The sequence below is a fragment of the Zootoca vivipara genome, chromosome 14, assembly GCF_965207765.1.
Source record: "Zootoca vivipara chromosome 14, rZooViv2.hap1.1, whole genome shotgun sequence".
Classification (NCBI taxonomy): Eukaryota; Metazoa; Chordata; class Lepidosauria; order Squamata; family Lacertidae; genus Zootoca; species Zootoca vivipara.
The window spans coordinates 21,035,535-21,044,212 of NC_142597.1; positions in this window are offsets into that span (position 1 = coordinate 21,035,535).

Below are 8,678 nucleotides of genomic sequence, written 5' to 3' on the forward strand. Positions count from 1 at the left end.
AAGGGCTGTAGGTCAGTGGCAGAGTACCTGCTTTGCATGCAGACAGTCGAAAGTTCAATCCCCGGCAACTCCAGAGTGCTGGAAATGTCCCTTGCCTGAAAATCCTGGAATTCCAGCCAATGTAGACAGTATTGAGCTACCTGGCCCAAGGATAAGGCAGCTTCCTATATCACTAGTTATTGCTCTGTGTAAAACCAGAAATCAGGGCTCATTCCAAGATCTGTGGGTATAGCAGTGTACTTTCCCTTACTGCAGATTCTCTCTTCCACTCAAGAAAAGCCAGGTGTGTGTATTCTGTCCCCCAGTAAACGCCACTGCTCATCAAAGTGTTTGATCCGTGGACCCGGAGCATACAAATATTTACTGAATCGCTCCGGAACCTGATAGCTATAAAGACAAGCAGTTTAAGTAGGAAAAGAGTAAGATAGGGAGGTGAGCGGTTGAAAGCAATGTGTGGTCTCACGTCACATTTTACAAGAGGTACAAGAAAATCACCTAGAGGCAAGATTCTTGTCCCGTCCCCCCCCCAATTTTCTTTTTTTGAAAAAAATGGTTTTGCAGATAGTTACCTAACAGCCCTTGCAGCTGTTGATAGGAATAACACCTGGTTCCTGACCATGGAGACAGCAGGTCTGCATAGCAGCCATGAACTTGTTTGGTTGGGGGCTTGGTTGTTGAACTAACACCTTACTGAAGCAGCGATGGACAGGCTGGCTTAGATTTTTTAAAAATAAATAGGAAAAATTCATGAAGGGCAAGGCTATAAATGGACAAACAAATAAAATAATGGTGATGGTGATGGTGATATGAGCTGCAATAGTGAACCAATAACTTCAGTGTACAGAGATTCTGAGTGACAGGTGTTGAGGGCAAACCACGGTGGAAGGGACTGCTTCCTCCTGATTGCTTCTGATAACAGGATGCCGGACCAGATGGGCTGGTGGCGCTGTGGCCTCTTGGGCATGCCAATCAGAAGGTTGGCAGTTCGAATCCCTGTGATGGGGTGAGCTCCCGCTGCTCTGTCCCAGCTCCTGCCAACCTAGCAGTTCAAAAGCACCTCAAAGTGCAAGTAGATAAATAGGTACCGCTGCAGCAGGATGGTAAACGACGTTTCCGTGCGCTCTGGTTTTCGTCACGGTGTTCCATTGCGTCAGAAGTAGTTTAGTCCTGCTGGCCACATGACCCAGAAAGCTGTCTGTGGACAAACACCAGCTTCCTTGTCCTGAAAGCGAGATGAGCGCCGCAACTCCATAGTCACCTTTTGACTGGACTTAACCATCTAGGGGTCCTTATTTTTTGGTCAGATCCAGGAAGATGCATCTTGTAAAGCAAGGGAAGGTGGCCTATGGCCCTAAAGACACAAGCAGCCCTTGAACTCATATCCCTCCCCTACTGAAATTAGGTTTGAAAGAAGCCTTCTATTGCTGCCAGGAGAAGGGCTCTTTTCATGCCTAATTGTTGGTGGGGGCAAGGAAGAGGTAGTATGCCTGGTTGAGGTGTGCATGCACAGCTGTGACTGCAGTCTGTGCACTGTGACAGTGTGCATAAGACGCTCACAAATGAGCCCGCGGGCCCCAAACTGATGAGTGACTCTTCTATTAAAATTTCACAGGTAAGTGTAATGTTTCTATTAAAATAGCATTAATGTTTTGGCAGTGAGCAAGCTTAAACAGCAAACTGCTTCCTTTGGGTCCAAAAGCTGAGTCCACCAAAGGATTTTTGAAATCAATGCATGTACAGTAGTACCTCCAGTTACGTAAAGTTCAGGATGCGAAAGCAGCAAACCCGGAAGTATTGGACCAGGTTTTGCCGCACACGCATGTGCAGAAGCCATCTACCGCCGCACGCGCATGCACAGAAGCAGTCCTCAGGTTGCGGAAACCTCGGGATCCGCCCAGACCTCCGGAACAGATCCCGTCCACAACCAGAGGTACCACTGTACTAGCATTACCCTACAATCCAAGTTATACGTTGTGACCTCTGGATGCCACAAAACATTCAACACCATTATCACAAATAATCTGCTCTCTCCCAAATTATCATGCTCGGAATTTTTAAAATTCAGTGCACACGGTCAACATTTCAAGATTCCCCCCGCCCCACCTGCTCTCTCTCTCTTTCTTTTGCCTCTCTGTGTAAAACATGTTGCCACAACCTTTTGAAAATAGTAATCTGGATATCTCTCTGGCCATAAGTCTTTTCCAAAACCGCAGGTATGTGAGCCAGAAATTCTAAAAGGCATTATCTTCCGAAGTCAGGTTGATTATGGACACCGTTTGTGCCTTTCGCTTTGCAAAAATGGGCCAGAAACAGTTATCTTCACTTCACATCATTCACCCATGATAGCTCAGTCTCAAAGCTCATCCGCCACCTCCACCCGGTAATTTTTCCTTTATCTTTCTGGAGCCACTGTATGGGGCAATACCTCTTCCATTTAAAAAAACCCATGTCTGCCACTGTCTCCTGATAATTCCGTAAGTTCACTGTTGACATTGATAGAATCGCCTGCAAATTATTAGTTTATCTCTGAAGTGTCTCTGGACCATCCATCCCGCCCCCACCAACCCCCCTCAAGGAAAATACAATCTTTCCTTTTCAGTGGAAGAATTTGAATAATTTCTGAACCAGCATCTGGCTCTCCTTATTTGGCCCAGCTTTTGTGGGGGAGGGAGGGAGGTACTGTATATAGTTTCCACACATTTAATTCCTGTTTCCTTAACACATAGAGAGGGAGCTGAGTTTGAATTAGGAATGGAGGATAAATCCAGTTAGGATTTTAATCCAGGACCCTCCCCACCCAATTCTCACTTTCTGAAAACAATACATGAATCTCAGCACAGCTGTCTCTCAAAATTTGCACCTTGTTGAGTTGCATGGTGCGGTTGGTGAAAACATAAAATGCCTTCTATCAGAGGAAATTGCTTGCAAAAAAAAGTGTATCTTGGGTGAAATTTCCACTAAAATGCTGATGGATTTTCATGAGGACTTTAAAAAAAAGGGCAGAAAAAGAATTCCCATGTACAACAGCTCTTCTGAAAACCATATTGCTAGTGGTGGAATCAGAGAAATTATGGCAAGTTGTTATGGCAAGGCAATTGCTTTTTGCGGCCAACTGATTGCAGGTACGTAAACACAAAACACCCATAAAGATTAATCTAATTTCCGTCTGTTAAGGCTTGGCCTTGGAACAACAGCCGAGGAATGGGGCTTCTTCTATCTGGGTCTATAAATCATGGCTTCGCACCGTTTGCAGGCAGAGGTGGAGCTAGCTGCTCCAGCACCCGGAGCGGCACACATGCTGTGCACCTGGGGGCAGGGCAAGCATCCCAGGGGGGCGACGCCTACGGTGAGCGGCGAGCATCCCAGGGGGGGCCGCGCGACGATGTCACTCCCCTCAGGGATGACAGCCAGGGTGGTCCGCACCAACCACACACCCCTTCCTCTGCCAGTGTTTGCAGGGAGCACAGAAGGCAACACAAACCCTGCTTTCTTTCGGGCCATACATGAGAAAGCAACCTCCTTCCAGGTCACAGATCCACAGGAATCTGCCTTACATCGAGTCAGAGCTTTGGTCCGCTCAGTATTGTCTACACAGACTGGCAGCAGCTCTCCAGGGGTTTGGGCAGTGAGCTTCTCCCAACCCTACCTGGAGGTGCAACTGGGTATTGAAGCCGAGACCTTCTGCATGCAAGGTGGATGTTTCACCACAGAGCGACGACCCTTCCCCAAGAAGTCAGACTATTCATCCCTCTTGCCAAGTACTGTCTCCTCCAGTGGCAAGCCATGTGGTGCCCTCTAGATGTTAGTGGACTACAATTCCCATCCCGCTCCAGATGACAGGGATGGTGGGAGCTGTCATCTCACAATATCCGGAGAGCGCCACACTGACTACCTCTGGTCTGTTCAGACAGTGCGGGGTTCCTGAAGAGCCTCAGGCAGAGAGGATCTTGCCCATCACCTGCTGCCCAGAATACTTTTAAATGGAGATGACAGGTGTTGCAAATATAAAGCGAGATTACTCACTTTGGAGACCCAAGACGAAAGAGGCTCTTTGTTGAGGCACAACTGCACAGGAAAATGAAAGTAACCACAATTTTTAAAAAGCTAAAGCATGGCACCTAAGCTCCAACCCATAGTAGCCGGAAACCATGTTTAACTCTGTAATTACCAATTCCTCTCCCAGAGCTACAACTCCCAGAGACTGATGTCAAGAGGGATTGACTGCTAAACCACTCTGAGAATTGTACCGGTGGCTCCGTGAGAGGAATATGGGCCTCCTAGCAACTCTCAGCACCCTTATAAACTTCAGCTCCCATAATTATTTGGGGGAAGAAGCCATGGCTGTTTTTAGTAGCAGCAACAAAGAGACAACCACGGTGATGTTGGCGAAACAATGAAAAGGTAAACCACCGTGAGGTGCAAATGATCAGTCTTTGAGAATTGTGAGCTTCGTTAGTCTTGTTAAGCCTTCACACATGAACCTTTGAAAGAGTCCGTACCCTGAGGAAACCATTCCTGTAGATCAGTCTTTGAGAATTGTGAGCTTCGTTAGTCTTGTTAAGCCTTCACACATGAACCTTTGAAAGAGTCCGCACCCTGAGGAAACCATTCCTGTGAAACGGGCAAGAAGCTGGCCACCCGTCGGACGTATGGGAAGAGATAAGAACGCATGATACATCATAGCACTTTATTGTCGGACTTTATTGCACTTTATACTGGACTTTTAAGACTTCGAGTATGAGACTTTGCACACATTTTTGAATCTCCTTGTATATGTGAAGGTTGTTAATATTTGCACCTCACGGTGGTTTACCTTTTCATGGCTGTTTTTAGTAGCTATAAATGCATAGTGCAGATGCAGAAATAAGTTTCTTTGCATTGCACAAAGACAGACTTCCTTTTGGAAGCTTGTGAAGCAACCTCAGCAGTTTTTAAATAGTGACATCAATAGCAGTAGTTGCAGGGTTAGCCTCCCCCTGCCCGTAGCCGCAATCTGAACAAAAATCACCCCATGCTGCTGTTCACCTAAGGAAAAAGCTCCTTTTTGACCCAAACACATGTTCTGTTAAATGGAATAACAGGAACATATCCTCAAAGGCATTGCATTTTCCCCCCCTATTAGGCCATGGGGGGAAATGGAACATTTTGCAAATGCCCAGCAGGGGTCACTATGAGCTTCAAGAGGTGATACAAGATTCCTCCAAATCCAGATGTTAAAATGCAAATACATAACACATGTGGCAGGCCACATTCTGGACCTTGTTTTCTCAACTGGGCAGGAAAAGGATGATCTGAAAGTGTGTGATATTGACATCAGTCACTTGTCATGGTCAGATCACTTCCTGCTGAGATTTAGGCTTTCAGCACCTTATCCCCTCTACAGAGGTGAAGAACCAAGTGGGATGATCCACCTTGATGGATCCAATGGGTTTTCAGATGACTCTGGGGTATTTTCTGGCTGATTTGACTGGCGTGTTTGTCAGAGCCTTGACCCACCTCTGATACATCCAAATGGCTCGGGCCGTTGACATGAGCGCCTCTGAGAGCCCTCTCTCACTTTGTGGAGCCCACTTCTTCTCAACCCTGGTATACTCCAGAGCTTAGGGCAAGGAAACAAGCTGGGAGACAGCTGGAACGCAAGTGTAGGGAAAGTCCAGTTGAATGCAATCAAACCCTGAAGAGGGCTCAAGTCTACCGTGTGGCAGTGAAGGCAACAAAGAAGGCATACTTTGTTGCCTCCATTGCATCCTCATTGTGCCAGAGCTTTTCTTACAGGCTGGCCCAAAGAACCAACAGTAGCTCACTGTGACTTGTTGCATTTTGAGGACAAAATCACTTGCATCCCCCCCCCCCCCCGGGATATTGACAGCAGATGACTCTCAAGGGGTGTTCAGAGCACTGTCAAGTCCTGTTGTGTTGGATGAGTTTTAGTTAGTAAGGCTAAGGATGTGGACAAGCTGCTTGGATTGGTCAGGGCGACCACTTGTCCTCTGGACCCTTGCTCTTCTTGGCTGATAAAAACTAGCAGGGAGGGAACAGCTGGCTGGGCCAGGGAGGCGATTGATGCCTCCTTTTGAGAGGGGGTTGTCCCTGCCTGCTTGAAGGAGGCAACGGTAAAACCACACCATTCTTAATAAACCCTCCCTGAATTCAGAAAATCTAAGTAACTACCAACCCGTTGCTAATCTCCCTTCCTTGGGCAAGGTTCTGGAGCGGGTGAGCGCAGGCTAGATCCAGGCACTCTTGGAGGAAATGAATTTTCCAGAACGATTTCAATCAGGGTTTAGGTGCTGTTTTGGAACAGAAATTGCTTTGGTCACCTCTGTTGGGGGAGAGAGACAGGGGAAATGTGTCCTTGTTAATTCTCCTCGACCTCTCAGTGGCTTTCAGTACCATTGGTCATGGTATCCTTTTGGAGCAGCTGTCCGAGTTAGGGGTGGGTGGCACCATATTGCAGTGCTTCTGGTCCTACTTAGATGGTCGTTTCCAGAGGATGATGCCTGGGGAGTGCTCTTAAGCCCTGTGGAACCTTTAATGTGGAGTTCCTCGGGGTTTAATTTTATCCTCTGTGCTGGCGTTATCCAGAGTTTTGCAGTATGGCATCAGCAATATGCTGATGACACACAGCTCTACTTCTCCTTTACAACTGCAGGTGCAGAAATGGAAGCGCTGGACCAGTGTCTTGCCTTGGTAATGGACTGAAGAGCTAACAAACTGAACCTCAATGCAGATAAGGCACTGTTAGTGAATGGTTCCCTAGGTCTGGGAGGTTGCCTGCTCTTGATGGGGTTACACTGCCTCTGGAGGAGCGGGTACGTAGCTTGGTGGTACTTTTGGGTTCTTTGCCATCACTTTGAGGCTCAGGCGGCCTCAGCAATTAGGAGTGTGTTCCATCAGCTTTTATCTTAAACAATTGCGAACGCAGTAAATAAAGAGTTCCGGTAATCAGACGTTTCATCGTTAAAGAGATTAGTCATCGAGCTGTCAAAATCAATTGTATCAGGAGGAGCATAGAAAGAGGACAATGTCCTTCAGTTTATTAAACCCCCTTAGGAAACATGGGTAGGGCTCACAAATTCAAATACATTTCCTCCCTTTGGAAACATGCAGATGGGGACAGGTAAGTTTCCATAGAGACTTTTTGTATTAGTGGGACTGAGGGTATTAACTATGCATGTGTGAATGGACTATTGTCTCACCTTTATTCCTGTAGATATACCCCTGCTTTAAATTGTATACATACTGTCTTACCTTGTATATATTTACTACAAAGGTATGTCTTAATAATGCATTTTCAGCATATTTTTAATTTTAATTTTCCTTATTCTACTTGTTAATTCAGTGCAATTCTGATACAATTGATTCTGACAGCTCGATGACTAAGCTCTTTAGTGACGAAACGTCTGATTACTGGAACACCGTCTGAGTACTGAACCACTGGTGTATCACAAGTGGGCTCTTTATTTCTGTGTTTGCAATTGTTCAAGATAAAATCTATTTTGGAAAGAGAAGAAATGAGCACTGAACCACTGATATAATACAAGTGAACTCTTTATTTACTGATAAGGATAAAACCTATTTGGGGGGAAATTACTTTTGTCATTTTTATGGATTTTATTGTTTACAGACAGTTTTGTTCCATCAGCTTTGGCTGGTGGCCTAGCTGTGCCCCTATCTGGACAGGGATAGCCTAACTTCTGTCATCTATGTTAACCTTTAGATTTTATTGCTGTTGTGCATTATATGTGGGGCTGCCTCTTACAGTCCTTGTGGACATAGGCTTCAAAATGTGTGGTTCAGATCTCAGAAGACTGAGCCACACTTCTGATGTCCAAAGTGCTTCATGTTGATGAGCAAAGGCAGAATAATTACTTGGGACTTCAAATTCTGGTTTATTGGTGAATTTCTGTTTCTGCAGGCTATGCATGCTGCTAGCCATAAGTGAGGAAAGATGGGGTGGTTTGACTAACTGAACTCCAATGGTAGATTACACCCATAAACTGACAAAGCCTAGTTGTCAGCCATGTCCACAGGACTATCCTGGAATATCCAATAAACCTCCCCACTCAGCCTTTAATGGAAATGGAAAGTATCTCTCCCATGACAAAAATCAAAATTTTATCAGGACAAAAATCTAGAACCTAGAAACTACAGGGAAGCAGATTTCAGCTAAGCATTAGGAGGGATTTACTAATGGCAAGAGCTGTTCAACAGTGGAAATGCTGGGCTCTCTCCTTCACTGGAGGCATCTAATTAGCTGTCAGGGGTGCTGTAGAATCATAGAGTTGGAAGAGACCACAAGGGCCATCCAGTCCAACCCCCTGCCAAGCAGGAAACACAATCAAAGCCTTCTTGACATATGCCTGTCAAGCCTCTGCTTAAAGACCTCCAAAGAAGGAGACTCCACCACACTTCTTGGCAGCAAATTCCACTGTCGAACAGCTCTTACTGTCAGGAAGTTCTTCCTAATGTTTAGGTGGAATCTTCTTTCTTGTAGTTTGAATCCATTGCTCCGTGTCCGCTTCTCTGGAGCAGCAGAAAACAACCTTTCACCCTCCTCTATATGACATCCTTTTATATATTTGAACATGGCTATCATATCACCCCTTAACCTTCTCTTCTCCAGGCTAAACATACCCAGCTCCCTAAGCCGTTCCTCATAAGGCATTGTTTCCAGG